At 48.2% G+C, this 15,489-nt stretch overlaps 1 protein-coding gene across 2 annotated transcripts in view; it reads right to left on the bottom strand.

The window, feature by feature from the left end:
- The window catches only part of LOC149339311 (uncharacterized), a 276,702-nt gene that overhangs the window by 232,908 nt on the left and 28,305 nt on the right, over window positions 1-15,489 (bottom strand). The window lies entirely within an intron of this gene.

Here is a 15,489-nt window from a genome sequence, read left to right as displayed (position 1 = left end):
GGAATTTCTAATTAGAAGTAAGATAAAGCCCGCGCATTCATCAAACACTTGATGTCGATAATAGGCTACCAGGGAGTGGAGAAAAAAAACGGGCTTGAACATGAAGCCGATCGACTACTTTTCTCTTAGGATAGCTCCTCCTCCCTTTCTGGAGATGGTAACTCTTCTCAGCTTTTAACAAAGTTCGCAGAAATCCTACAACATTTACATTTCACTGGACAAAGACATCCAAACCCGGCTAAGGGCTTAGATCAATCAGAAGAATACTATCTCAGAAGATTACACACCATGTTACTCAACAACACACAGAATAAATCAAGCAACATTGAAATCAGAATGCAAGTTCTGTGGCGAACTTGTACACCGTATGGTATGGGACTGCCAAACCAATAGGTCAGCGGACAAAATAGAACAGCCAACGCGGGAATACACCACAGGCCCATCCCGAAGTGTCAGATAACAATACTAACTGGTTTTATGGAGCAAATGGCAGGCTCGTAGTTACGCAGTACTGTACAAATGCGGAAGCAGATAGGTGCGTTAGCTTGGATCTGTTTGCTTTTTCTTGCATGCACTGTCGGGTGAAAAATAACTGGCCCCCATTCCATGTTCCGAATCCTGCCACAATGCATGTGGGCGCCACCTAACGGTGCATTCTTGGTGTCGAAACCAATACACTGAGCCGGTTACGATCCAACTACCCCGCATGCGATGAGGCACAGTTCGGAACATGGAAGTGGGTCAGTTACTTTCGACGCCGATAGCACGTACTTCTATGCATGACAGAAACGAGGACAAAAATGAAAATCACACAACACGCAAGGAGCGCAAAGTTGCGCAGCCTTCGTCAAAAGTCCTCGTCCTCAGGCCACGTGGTTTTCTTTTGAGCTGCATAGCGCACCACCACTTTAAAAGCACCGCTGAAAATAAAAAAAAAATCTTAAAAGCTGAGGGCGGGGGTTCTCCTTCCAAGGTTTGGTTTATTTGTTTATTGGGTTTTAACGTTCCAAAGCAACTCAGGCTATGATGGACGCCGTAGTGAAGGGCTCCGGAAATTTCAACCACCTGGAATTCTTTAACGTGCACTGACATCGCACAGTACACGCCTCGTTGCAAGCGTACGATATTTAGAACTATATAGGTGCCCTGAATGTGAACTACGCATTACGAAGAGTTATAGTAAAACAGATGACTGCGATTTTGTTATCGCACAAGGGCCTCTGCGGCCATAGAGAGCCATGGCACAAAGTACTCTTCTTGTTTTAAAGTTGGGGTCAAAGAGCCATTTCTCAAGCATTTCATTCGAAAGAAGCCAAGAAGCAAGCCAGGGGAAAGCGTGTATCCATTCTATAACCGGTGGGTACCCGGCGGCTTTGGCGATAAAAGTATAACTTTTGCTCGGTCTAGTTGGCTCATGCTTGAAGATGTAATGAAAACGGCGCGACAAACAAGGACAAAAGTAGAACACAAACGACAAGAACAACGCTTGTCCTTTTGCGTTCTACTTTCGACCTCCTCCGTCTCGCCGTTTTCATTACATCTTCAAACCAAAGACTTGGCATAGCGTGCACAGCTACCGCTACCCATTACCGCATACCGCAAGCCACCAGTGCGCACGCGCTGATTGGCCGTGACGCGGCAGGTGCGCGGCACCTGTCTGGTACCTGGCACCCTATGGCACCCTCAAGGCGATCTGTGCATGCATACTGTTGCACTGCGCTACGCGGCAAGCTTAAGTGGTAGTGGTGCGCGCTATGCTAAACAAAATCTCGTATTAACGAAGGCTGCCCGTGTTTGCGTTCCTTTAGAAGCCTTGTTTCTTCCCATCTCATACGGTCAAACACATGCGTCGTGACGAAACAGGTATCAGTGCCGCGACAGAAACAAAAAAAAGCGTTAACGTAAATCCATCGTAGGCCTACGAAACGAGGAGACGATCGCACCTTTGCTAGAAACGGGGCGGCCACACATGAGGAGTGCCCTTCTGTTTCTTTCTGCCTTTTTTCTATTTTTGTTTTCTTTCAAAGAGATAAGCCCGACTGTACAGCACACTCTGACTCCACGGGGGCAGCGCACTGTAGCAGCGCATGCGACGCTGCTTGTAGTCTGACGAAACGACCGCCGATCTGCGCCGCTCATCAGTTTACATTAGCGCGAGCTTCGCCGCGGGATGCCGCGCTCGCTTTCGCGAGCGCACTTCGGCTCCCTCCGCCGCGAAGACACGGGAAAACGAAGAGGGGCAACGAAAGAGAGGGAGAAATAGGGAGGAAGGGAAAGAGAACGGCCGCGCCTATTTTCCGCGCGGCCTGTTTGTGTTGCTCCACTCACTTTTACTCGCATTCCCTCCTTCCGCTTCTGTCGCGCTCGCTGTTTATTTGTCAACTCCTCTCAGCGTTTTTCGGGCGCTCCAGTTCCCTATATTCTTTCCCGCCTGGCGGATTCCTATTTTAATCGAAATTTCGCCTCATTCTCCTCTTTTTCCCTCCACCCCGTCCGAGCATCGATCTTACAGATATGAGCGTGTCTCTGTCACAAACAAGGCCCGCGTGCCGTGCCATATCTTCCCCATCTTTTCTAACCAGTTCTCTTCCTTTTTCTCTCTTTTTTCCCTCTCCTGCCTTGAGTTGCGCCGCTCTTCTTGGTGCTGTTCGCTGCTGGGCGGAGCCTAATGAGACGCGCGCCCGTCGCGATGCACTTCTTGCGTCAGCAGCTCTTCCTTTCTTTCTTTATCAAAGCAAGGGGAGGAGTGCTTGAGACGGGAGACGAGGGCGAAGAAGAAGCGGCACCAAGACCACCGCGCCGCTGCAGGGGACCCCAAGGGCGCAGCAACACGGGGCGATGGATGGCCTGTCACGTGCGGAGGTTTCTAATTGCTTTTGCGCGATAGCGTGCCGCTCGCTGCGTGGCCCGGACAGCGGACATGTTGCCGAACCCCGGAGCGATTTACAATCGCCCCTGCGAAGAGCAGCCGTCGAAACGGCGACGAACAAAAAGGCCACGGGTGACGACCGTGCCTCCCCCCACGACTGTGCCTCTTTTTGAGCTGGACATCGCGATATGGCACTGGAAGACGGCTGTTGTAATCGAGAAACGCAATGCATGGACGTTTCGATACGTATATTTGAATGTGATGGTATACGTCGTGTTTAATTCTGTGACGAAATGCACCCACCGATTTCTTTATCTGTAATTCGATTGCAAACCGAACGGTACCCACATGTAAAGAATATTGGCCCTTGATAAAAATTATACTGCACCGATGTCAAACAAGCCGATATAGGCAGAGAAAACGCTTTTAATGAAACACTAAGTCCAGTGTTGTGGCAGAACATGCCTGGCGTGCTTACCCAGAGCTTCTCGGTACGTACGGAAAAACTGCGGTGGTGGAGGCAGCAAGGACAGTCCCGAAACAGGGTGGTTTCGAGTTCAAACGAGAGAGAGGAAAGGGTGAGTGTGGTTGATGAGGGTTTAACGTCCCAAAGTCACTCAGGCTATGACGGACGCCGTAGGTAAAGGCTCCGGAAATTTCGACCACCTGCGGTTCTTCAATGTGCACCGACATCGCACAGTACACGGGCCTCTAGAATTTCACCTCTATCGAAATTCGACCGCCGTGGCCGGGATCGAACCCGCGTCTTTCGAGTCAGCAGCCAAGCGCCATAACCACTGAGCCACTGCGGCTTCATAAAAGGCGAGCGTGGGTTGAATACGGGGACCGTCCCTGAATCCATTACTTCTAGCAGGGTGTCATCCACAGCCTTCAACCAAACCGAAGACAGTCCCACCTCTTGTCACGATCCCCTCCCCACTGAGCAGATCACTAGTCCATCTTGTCGCGGGAGGTAACGACAAATATTTAAAAGGAATTTGCAAAAACACGTTTGCTAACATAACATGTCTTGGAAAATTCAAGCGTTTTGGCTGCCTCACGCATTTCAGCGACGAAGCTGCTCTGAGGTTACTGATGCATACCTATTAACAAACGCTAATATGGCATGGAGCGGGGCTCTGGTAACTAAGTAACAAGAGCACTGCCGCCTCAATCTATTACAGAGTTTGAGGCGCGTTAGTTCCGTCGAGCCGGACTAGCTTTGACGAACTCCAGGCCAGACCAGTTCATTATGTACATGTCCACGCCCAGAACACACCCTCTGGCCCGATATATGGCTACACTGCTACGTCTGCGCTATGATAAGACTGTTTAATTACGTTGGTGGCGCAGGGATAACGTTATGCTATTCCACTGCGATGTCTGATTTGATTAGTTAGTGAGCAGGGACTTAATTGACGCTCGCTAGGAATGGCATACCCACGCACGTTGGAGTATCATGGACTTGGTTTAAGCGCTAACCACTATGCGATTCCGTCGCTCATTAAGCGTATAGACTACCCAGCCGATGCAAATCTTGTTTGTAGCAGGCGGTGCAGCCGCCGCATGGGACTTAACACACATATGAAAAACACACACTCATCCATGAATGAGCCGCCAGCCGCGGTGGCTCAGTGGTTGTGGTGCTCGGCTGCTGACCGCGCCGAGTACGCGGGTTCGATCTCGGCCGCGGCGGTCGAATTTCGATGGAGGCGAAATTGTACAGGCCCGTGTACTGCGTAAATTCAGTGCATGTTAAAGAACTCCAGGTGGTCGAAATTTCCGGAGCCCATCACTACGGCGTCCCTCACAGCCTTAGCCACTTTGGGGCGTTAACCCCCCCCCCCCCCCCTCCCCCTCCTTAAACCCGCAAATTAAACCATTAAACGACTGAATAATGAACGATGAACTGCATTGTTGGTTGTTACTGGTCACTTAAAACAAAGAAATGTAACTTAATGTCCAACAAATCTAAGTAGAAGGAACATGCGCTCTGCAAGCACATTTTTATCTTCAGGTCCACACTAGCGTCCTCGGCAAATGCTAAATACAGCAATTTTTTTTAAATTTTCGCAATGTTATTCACTCCAATCACAGCCGCTCTTCCTGAAAGGTGCACAAAATAATTTCGTAAAATTCTAGTGATAAGCTCTGCTTCTTGCTTAAATTTATCCAAAAAGGCGATCATTCTTCGAGCACTGCCTACATCGCTTGAACTTCTTAATTATTACTGTTTAAAACATTTACACAAATCTCCAAAACAATTTAGAGGAAAGTTCGGACTCAAAACATGCTGCCAGAACGTGCTGTTAAATAACGCGACCTTTAGCTTTTAGGAAGGAAGGAAGGAAGGAAAAACTTTATTTTACTCTAGTCCTTTTTCCTGCGGTTTGGGGGCATCTTCAGAGACGTTTTATCCTTGATTTTACCCCCAGGAGTCATCTCTGTCGAAGTCGTCCGCCTCTAATCAGTGGTCGGTTGCCCTCAGTCCAGGGCTCCGCTGGCCACTGCCGCCCGTTGAGCTCGCTGTACCAGACCTTCTTGGTCTTCACAGCGGTCGCTCGACAGCAGAGTCTCCCACTGCTCCGCACTCGGGTTTTGTATTTTGGGGACCACGTCTATGTTTTGGCAGGCCCATGTGATGTGATAGAGAGTAGGTTTTCCGTCGCACCAGGGACATTTGTCCGCGTATATGGTAGGGTGCATTTTGTTTAGTATATGTAGGTTTGGGAAAGAGCCTGTTTGTAATTGTCTCCAAGTGACAGCTTCCTCTCTGCTGAGAGATTTGTGCGGTGGGGGATATCGCAATCTTCTGCCTCTGTAGTTTTGTAGTATGGCCGAGTAATCCCTGGGTGCTGGCGCGAGTTCCGCGGGCTCGTCGGATGCTCGGAAAGTAATGTATCCTCGAGCTATCGTGTCGGCCTCTTGGTTCCCTGCCACCCCCGTGTGCCCCGGTACCCACACAATTTTGTGTGGGATCTTGTCGCTTTGTTCTTCCTGGTTTTTAATTCTGTCGCTCGCTGCGAGGAGTATACGGAGCGCGTGACGACCTATCCTGCCATTCATGTAATTTCGGCAGGCTGTTGGAGAGTCGGTGAGTATTGTTAGCGACCGCCCGGTTCTATACTCCTCCGCGACCGCTAGAGCAACGGCTACTTCCTCGGACTCTGCAGCTGTGCAGCCTCGGAGAGACGCGCTGGTCATTTCGCGTAAAGACGAATCGACCACCGCCGCCACAGCGATTTTGGTGTCTCCTCCTCTCCAAGACACGTCTGCATACACGGTCGTGGCTTGAGGAGCGTATGTTTTTTCGATGAATTCGGCCCTCGCTTCTCTTCTGCCTCGATGGAGGTTAGGATCCATGTTTTTTGGTATTGGCGCTACCTTGAGGGTCTTGCGAAGCTCGTCGGGGATCGTTGCCGTCCTCGTCATTTCTCGCATCTGCTCGCGGTATCCGAGCCTCTGCAGGAGCGCTCTTCCTGTCGTTGTCTGCAACAGCCTGAGTTTTTGCGACTCAAGCTGCGCCTCTCGTAGCTCCTCAAAGGTGTTATGTAATCCCAGGGCCATGAGTTTTTCTGTTGACGTGTTGCGCGGAAGTCGGAGCGCTGTCTTATACGCTTTGCGTAGCAGGGCATCCGCTTGTTGTATTTCGTTTTTGTTGAGGCACTGGTAGGGTAGGCTGTACGTGATTCTACTAACTACAAGGCTTCTGACTAGTTTGAGTGTGTCCTCTTCACGCATGCCATGTCGCCTGTTGGTGATGCGGGTGATCATGCGTGAGACTTGTAGTGTTGTTGCTTTGAGCAGGGTAAAAGTGTAAGTACTGCGCTAGTTGGATTGAACCCACATGCCTAAAATTCTTATTGTTGTCTTTTCGGGTATGGGTGTCCCGTCTAGGTAGACGTTGAGTTTTAGGTCCTCGTTGGTTGGGACGGTCCGGTTTTGCTTGCCTCTCCAGACTCTGAGCAGTTCCGATTTCTCGGTCGAGCATGCGAGTCCTCTTTCTGCGAGGTATTGCTCTACACAAGAGGCCGCTTGCTGTAGCCTTTTTTCTCTCTCTCCGAGACAGCCCGTGTTTGTCCAGACTGTTATATCGTCAGCATACATTGCATGCCTGATGCCTTCGATGTTCTCTAGTTTTCGAGCTAGGCCTATCATAGCTATGTTGAAGAGTAGGGGGGATATAACTGACCCTTGGGGTGTTACCTTGTTTGGAGTGCGAATTTTGTTCGATCGAAGGTCTCCTATGCCGATGGTGGCAGTTCTGTCGGACAGGAAGGCTTTGACGAAGCCGTGGATTCTGCGCCCGCAATCCAGCTTGTCTAGGCCCGTAAGGATCGCTTCGTGGCTGACGTTATCGAATGCCCCCTCGATGTCCAGGGCCATTATGACATTTTCTCCCGTCCGAGGTACGTTTCTCAGCACATCTTCTCGTATTTGGAGGAGAACGTTCTGCGTCGAGAGCTTTGCTCTGAAGCCGAACATGGTATGTGGTACACAGTCGTTATCTTCCATGTAATTTTGCAGTCTTAAAGTTGCCACCCTTTCGTAAAGTTTGCCAAGGCACGACGTGAGTGATATGGGCCTGAGGTTTTCAATTTGTAGCTTTTTACCAGGTTTAGGTATCATTATTACTTCGGCGTGTTTCCATATAGCTTTTAACAATTTTTAGCTAATAATTTATTAGAAAATCTGTTTTTCTCTCCTTCTTAACGTTCTTATTAGCGACTATTTGCCAGGAGAGCAAATAATCAGAATAATCCGCTCTCTATCACATGACGTTCAAATCTTCCCTTGCTGATAACATTCTCATCAAGCGCCTTGAGAAGCCATCAAATATGTGATAACACTTTATCCGTGGGGCAGTTTTGGTTCCCCGCTTTCTTAACGTCTCGAGTTTCAGCGCCTTCAAAGGAGATACTTCCCCCCCACCTTATAGGAAATTAGCCATCCCGGATGCCCTCTCTTGGCGGCAGATATAGACGAACACATTTTCAAACCCTCATAGACTACATCTCATACACCCAGTACTATACTCTGACACCTGTCCCAGGTGCCAGGCCAGCCCTACACTCTTCCACATTTCGTGGGAATGTGGAGCCAAACAAAACACTCTACAGACGGAAGACATGTCTTTTGAACGGTGGGGGGCGCTGCTGCCCAGCGATAACCTGGAGGACCAACGGGCCCTCATACAACAGGCCCGCATAACAGCTAAAGCCAGTGGAGCCCTGGAATGAGGGCCCCACCCATAAGCTCCCACAACTCCCCTTCTCTCTAATAAAATTTTTCCTTCTCCTGCTCCTTAACGTGAACTTATCACAAATAAGGAGGTTACCTTAGCCTTGTGTTGACGCCCTTTTTTTTTCAGTCCGCAAGAAAAAAAGAAAGAAAACCGCGTCCTGTAAAAGAAAAACGGTTTTGCATGGTTTCAGGTAGGCCTATTTCTGCAAACAAGCATGTAGTACATATCGGCACTCTCCCTTACATTCACATTCATTATCTATAAGAACGTGTGTAACGAGTGGCCATGAATATAAATGTCTGAATGTGGGTATGAACTGAGTTTTTTCGCTAAAATAAACTACATAAAATATATAGGCTCTTGATGCTCATTGAGATGACTGATGTTCCGGAAGTTTTCATCAGAATACAACACAGACAACTGCTACGCTTCAGGTGCACCGCATTAAAGCAGTCGCCGCCAAAGAGAGCGGACGGCCAGTAACAGCGTATTACCGTTTTATGAAGTGATACGAGAAAACGCGAGAGCCATGCCCGAAGTTTTCTTGAGTTCCGTCAACCAACCTTGGTTCGGCTTTCTAAGGCAGGAGCTCTTGCAACTTCGGAGCAAGTTTTGTGATAGACCCGTCAGCTCTTCCATTCGTGCCCATTTGTTTACGAAAAGATTACATCGTCAATAGTGACACGCGGTAACGCTTTCTTCTTTACAGCGAGGAGCAGAACTTCACGAGGCGTTCGTAGAATGCCATCAAGTGAACCGTGCTGCCAGAACAGACGCACTTTCCGTCGTTTCAAGCCAAAAACTTTTCGCGGTGGTATTTCCGACCACAGGGGTGTAATTATTCTGCCCAGCTGCCACTGGGAAAACCAAGCACTTGATGACAATAGTTTAACGCATCATTGAAGTGGTGCAGAATTGTCAGGCGACTGCACAATGTTGCTAGGCTACACGACCAGTGAACATAACACTCCTAATATAACGCTTCCCCCACGCGTATGCTTCTTCTCCATTGTACAAGGTGTACGGAGGTGTGCGCACATGTGGAGGCCAGAGGCAGCCTTTCGGTGTAGCGTGAGCATTACTTTAGTTCTGCACCTGCACACTAGCCTTTTTTCCTGCTATCTCTTCCTTATAACGTAAAAGTGCCCCTGTTAAGACATTTTCCGTTATCTCCTATGGTCTTAGGCGGCTGCAGTGGGCTTACATTCGTGGCTAACGGTACGTTTTGCACGTGACACACGCACGACAGCTACACAGTGCCTTCGTCGTGATGGTAGCGCAATATTGAGACGTTCGGACTACACATACATGTACTGCGGTGTTTGTATTCAAATATGACCGTTCTATTTTTCCAGCGCCCCACCCTTGTACCATTATTAAGATAATGCAGCGTTTACGCACGACGTTGCTCACCCCTGCTAGCAGAGAAAGAGAAGGAAGGAAAATAACAATCGATAGAGTGTACCTTTAGAAAGCTACACTGTAACACGATTATGCCTATATGGAAGTAAAAAGAAAGTAACCTGTACTCAAGCTCACTCCCTTTTATAAAAGAGTGTGCGCTAGAGAACAGGTTCCCCCCTTTTCATTTCTTTCTGTTTAGAGTGTACGGAGGCTCGGAAACAACAACCATCTATGTTATGACTTTAAAACACATGAGATTTCTCGCCTTATTTTTGGCTCTGGCTAGTGCAAGGGCGAATTATTCATAAAGCGCCATTGCTCACTGATGAAACTCCATTAGGACTCCGATACAACGTTCGCGCATTAAGCACGGGGATTACTACCGGCCAGACGTACACTTCAGAGCGAGGCTGAATGAACTTTTGTTTTTCATCAAAAGGCTTCTCCGGCCCTTTTGAGATACCAGACCATTACCGGGGCGCGGGAGGACCTATATATACGAACACGACGTGTCTGGAAGAAGATCGACTCACTTGTAGCCGTTCGAAGCCGGGGCTATTCAGAGAGAAGCGCGATTATGTATATCGGACGAACGACTGCGAGCAATTAGAGTCCTCCGGTTGTCGCGCAAAAGGCTCTCTCGCCAAAATGAAAAAAAAAAAAAAAATGGGGCGAGAATACGTAGCACGGCCCCTATCGGTGCCAGAGAGGAACTGTAAGCGAGCCTGTCGGGACAGCGGTGAGAATGACCCTTCCTTTAATTCATTTGTTTTTCTCCTTCAATGCGGGGGCCCAAAGAATCGTTCCCCCAGGAACACTCGGACGAGCGTTGCTAAGCAGGCAATTAGTAAGCGCATCGAATTCGTAGCCCAGCACCCGAGCGATCACGAAACTCGCCTTCCTCTTCTCTTCTTCCTCTCTTTCTCTGTCCTCTCACGGTCTTAGTTACACGGCCGCTTTTCTTTATCGAGCAATATAACGCTTTAATGAGGCCCGTCGTAACTCTCTTCGACTACGGAGACGGTGCAGTTCAGCGCGCCAGACGATTCAAAGCGCCGCGCTCGCATTAAAGATTGCTCAAGCGAGACGGCATTTGTTTCCGTCAAATTAGAATGTCTCGGGGCTTTGTCAGATAATTGCGGCAGAGGGGCGAAAGGCCAATGTGAATGGCGAGCTACTGAATTTTAAGACACGGAAGTGGAATTACAAGGACTCGTCGCTTAGAAGGTCATATGCAGCGCGTTCTCTCTCTCTCTCTCTCTCTCTATATATATATATATATATATATATATATATATTGTCACGTGCTTCCACAGAACCTCGACGGAAGAAGCAGAAGATGAAGGACTGACCAGCAGAGAGAAAGGAAGAGAAAGAGCTGAAGGACGCTGGTAGGCTTCCTGCTTCCATCCTGCTCCGACCTGCTCCGACAGTCAAGTATATATATATATATATATATATATATATATATATATATATATATATATATATATATATATATATATATATATGCTGTATTCTTGACAGCTACCGCAATCCTACTACGCGGGTTGCGTCTGTGCTGCGTACTTGTTCTAAGCGCCATTTGGAAGCGCTTGGGTAGGGTTCCGGAAGAAATGCAATTCCGAAAGATGCCGCGATAGTTAACACTGAAAAAAGGGTTGTTACACTAAAGGCACGTTTAAATAAAAGACTATAGAAACTCTCTAGAAGGTGAGAAAACTCTTTTCGCCTTTCGAGTTCTTTATTTTATGTCACATCAGCATCATAGTTTTTGTCGTCAAATGAGTTGTTCTCCGTCTTGTCAGTACAGGGATGTATTCATTCGCTCGTTTACTATAAAGGCGTAACTGGAAATTAAGCAGGGGTTACTCTTGAAGAACCCGGCTGTGGCATGGATGTCATGCGTATGGTTCAATTATTACGTAGAGCTAATAATATCCCTGTGGTCTAGTGTAAAAAAAAAATGGACGCGCTTATTAGATATGAAACACTTCGCGACACAAGCTGCCATTTTTCGAGGAGCTCTCTTGCGAGGTCATGCTGCTTTGTGGGAGAACAGAACGTCATTGTGTTGTTCCAGGAAAAAAATAAACATATCGCAAATCCCACGTGCCAGTTTGTTTCAGCACCATCAGTAGCGGCGGGAATGCCAGAGCGAGCTGGTAATATCTTCGCACCAGTGATATATCGCGCCATTTTAATCTCGCTGCGTTATTTTCCCAATGTATTAAAAAACAGCTTGTTGTGGCTGTCAGTGCGGACACGTCCATATTTCATCGTGCGAAGAAAAAAGGTCAATGTGCACAAGCCTGTAACCTTTCTCACGTCGACAAGCACTGATCCAATACACCGAAAAATCTATCTTTTTTTTTATGCAATATGTGCTTCTTGAGCGCCGGCATAGTGCTCACTAAACTGTCGTGCTCACTTGGCGCTAGCACAGTCATGGGAAGCGGCACTGGAACTTTTGCAACAGTCCTCAGAGGATGCGGTTCGACAATTCTCTCTCCCGACGCAAAGGTCGACAGAAGTAGGCTAATACACGGTACAGAGGTGTAATTTACCATGATAGGGCTTCGTATCATTCATTTCGTTCCACTGGTTTTCATTCTTTTTCCGCTGGGTATATTTCAGCTGGTTACATCTGCGGGTGCTGAACTCCCAGCAGTTTTCAGTCGTACCTGGCAAGAGAGCACAATTGAACGGCGCCGAACTTCTGGAGCGGCCTTTGAACAACATCGATATTTTAGAAGGGTTGTTTTGTAGGCCAGTAGGTCATACATTTTTCAAGAAATGCTTCGGCGCGGCGGACAAGGACAAAACGTGGCTCTCTGTGGTGTTTTTTCTACGTTTGGTCCTTGTCTGCCGCGCCGAAGCATTTCTTGAAATAAAGTAGATACCTTGGCAATCGGTCGGCGATCACACGCATGCGCACGTTCATTTGTAAATCTCGTGCACTGCGCTGAGCGGTAAACCTTCCTTGCAGCTGTGAACACATATACATCGATTCGGCACAAAGCAAGTTTCCAGGCATTGCCCCACTTTTAATCTATGCAGTTCGACAACAAGCTATTCAATCCACAAATAGCGTTACACGGTGAACTTATTGAATAAATATTAACCGAGGTATGGTGACACATACGAACCGATACGGGCAGTCCGAAGAAGAGAAGTAAATGAGCTGGCTGAACCAAACAATTTTCAGGACCAACACGTTCTATTCGCCTTCACACGAAGTTTTGTGCCGTTATACAGCTCATTATCCACAGTGAGAGCCCGAAAAGCTTCTTGAAGCCGTCGAAACGAGAAGACCCGAAGACCACTGATGGCTGAACGGTCACGTGATCAAATATGGCGACCCCCATGCTCCCGCATTGTAAAGCGCCAATAAAAATGTCAGTTATGTGCCCTAGGATTCCTTTGATGGCAGTGGTTCTCTGTTGAGAACGTGTTGCTTCTCCTGTGGCTTCTGGCGATAAGCAGCGTGTTGTCAACCGAAGTGAAAGAAGTTGACGTGTGTATCCCGCGGGTCCTGAGAACATCATCATCATCATCCTCGCAGAAGCAGTTTCCGGTCTGCGTTCTTCCCCATATTTGTGCATGAAACAATGTAAGTACTGAGTACCAAAAAGTTGTTCTCATATTCCTGCTAGTTGCAATGCTGATATGAACGGGTGCGATGAACCAGCTTTATAGATTAATCTGAAATAACATGGATTTCTGAGTGATAATATCAGGTTTCCCTCAAGAACTGATCGCACCAGATTTGGGTAAAATGAAACGTGCATTTCCGACTAAGAAGTGTCATCTTTGTTGCTTCCTACTGATTTCAGGCCTATGTGCGTTAACATATCAACTGTTAGATTACTAGCAATTTCAGGGTGACGAAAATAAAACTTTATGCAACCATTCCTCAAATTTTGTGACGAAGACGTTCGGCTATTCTATTTTTATTTTCTTCCAATTTTCTATCCACGTCACCAGACGCACTCCGACTACTAATTGCGAAAGTTGGAACACAAACTTAGCTGCCCTAATTAAAAGAAGGCGCAAACAAATCAATTATTCAAATCAGTACCAATCAGTGCGGTCAATAACAAGGAACTTTTTTTTTTTCGTTCCTTCCAACCGCTCCTCGTAGTCAACGAAGATCGGCTGTTTCGCAATTCCACGCCGAAGCCGCGGCGATTCGTGTCAGACTCGCACGAGGGTCCACCCTTTAAAACGGTTTAACCAGGCGTCACCTGCATCCGACGAACGCATTAAGACATCTCTTCGTCCCAGAGCGACGACGGAGGTAAGTGAAAAGAGGCCTTTCATTTGCAGCGGCGGCAACGACGATCGAGGCGGAGTGCAGAAAAGGCATCCCTTCCCCCACACCCACACTCTCTCTCTCTCTCGTTTTTAATTCGCGCGCCATTGATGTAGTGGGGGAAAGCACTCAAAATTTCTGCACGCGTGCGAGTGGACGAAGCAGTCAGTGTTCGCGTGTTCCAGAAAAATTCTCAACTCTCAGGACCGCTTTCCATTTTTACTTTTTTGCATTGCCCCTCTGGAGAGAGCAAGTTGGCCGGGGGATGAGCTAGTTGTTTCCCCGCCGCCTTTCTAGCTGGCGCAGTCTCTACGTCGTGGACTCGCTAGTTCTTTCGCAACACGGTGCTGCTAGAATGAAGAGGCGCTAACTTTTCGCACTGAACGTAGCTGATAGTGCTCTCATCGTTTTCTAGTAAAGCAAGCATTGTCGTTGACACGATGCTCACGATGGCCGTCCTACATCGGAGTCACGAGCGTACTGAGAAGCTCTTAGTTCAGTGAATGTTATTTATTTACAATACTGCTGCTCTCAATATCAGGCTGTAGCAGATAGGTAATAAGTACAATATAAAGTTCAAAATAATAAAGAAAACAGTCTTTTCTGGAGTTTAGTGCTGTAACTAGGGGCGAGCAAATATAGGAAAGTCTGTAATAGAAAATTGAACATCGTTCTATTCGATTTGTTGAACGAACCAAATGGTGTATGTTGAAGATTATTCGAAACGAATGTAAAATGCTCTCAAATTTTTGAATTCCTTTGAATAGTTGGAGCTAAGTTCGGAAAAAAGCACGCTGAAGTTTTCCGGGACGACTGTTTTAAAAAATTGGGGGGGCTTAGCATTGGTTAAGCCGGGTAGGTTGCGAAAGCAAAAGCGCAGCGCCTCCAACTGAAGGAACGCAGTGCGCCGCGTCTACAGGTCACGCGTGGCTACCGGCCGCCGCTGTGCGACGACTCACACCACGTCGTTTAGCCAAACGTTCTTCCAGCTCTTCATCTGTTTCTTCAGCGCGCCGGCGTTTCCTGGCTGCTGCATTTCGTTGGAGCTTTGCCTTATACACATCATCCGACATACCGAGGTACCTCCACCACGGCAACTGGGAGCAACCGAGCTGCTCCCCCACCTTTATCCCCCTGGTGTGACTTCATAGCAACGCGCGCCCTCTCGCGGCAGCTGCGCAGTGCGCCGTGGCAGCTCCACCGCGCCCATGCTACCCATGCTAACCGCGCGAGCTGGGGCCCTGTTTCTCGGTCTGGCGCGACGTCACATGGTCACGTGACAATGGTGTGTGCGCGCGCCCTCTCTCTACAGCTGCGCAGTGCGCCGTGGCAGCTCCGCCGCGCCCATGCTAACCGCGCGAGCTGGGGCCCTGTCTCTCTCGGTCTGGCATGACGTCACCACAGGGGTCAGCTAAAGGTCAATGGTGGAAGCGTCCCGACCACGCTAATGGCTCGAAAGTGAGAGCAGTATTGCTTTCGCAATAAAACTTGGGTTACACTTAGGTTCACCTCAAGAGTATGACGCGGTAACGTTAAATGGCCCCTACGGTCGCATGAGCCATTGTTCATATGCAGTTCTAGCCCCTTTCACCTACTGAGATGAGACGCTAGATTAATTGCTGTCATGAGCAGCAGAAAAATGGTCGGTTTACGCAA

This window comes from Amblyomma mixtum, chromosome 6 (genome assembly GCF_055824585.1).
Source record: "Amblyomma mixtum isolate Tamu chromosome 6, ASM5582458v1, whole genome shotgun sequence".
Taxonomy (NCBI): Eukaryota; Metazoa; Arthropoda; class Arachnida; order Ixodida; family Ixodidae; genus Amblyomma; species Amblyomma mixtum.
This window is presented reverse-complemented; position numbering and strand designations above follow the sequence as displayed.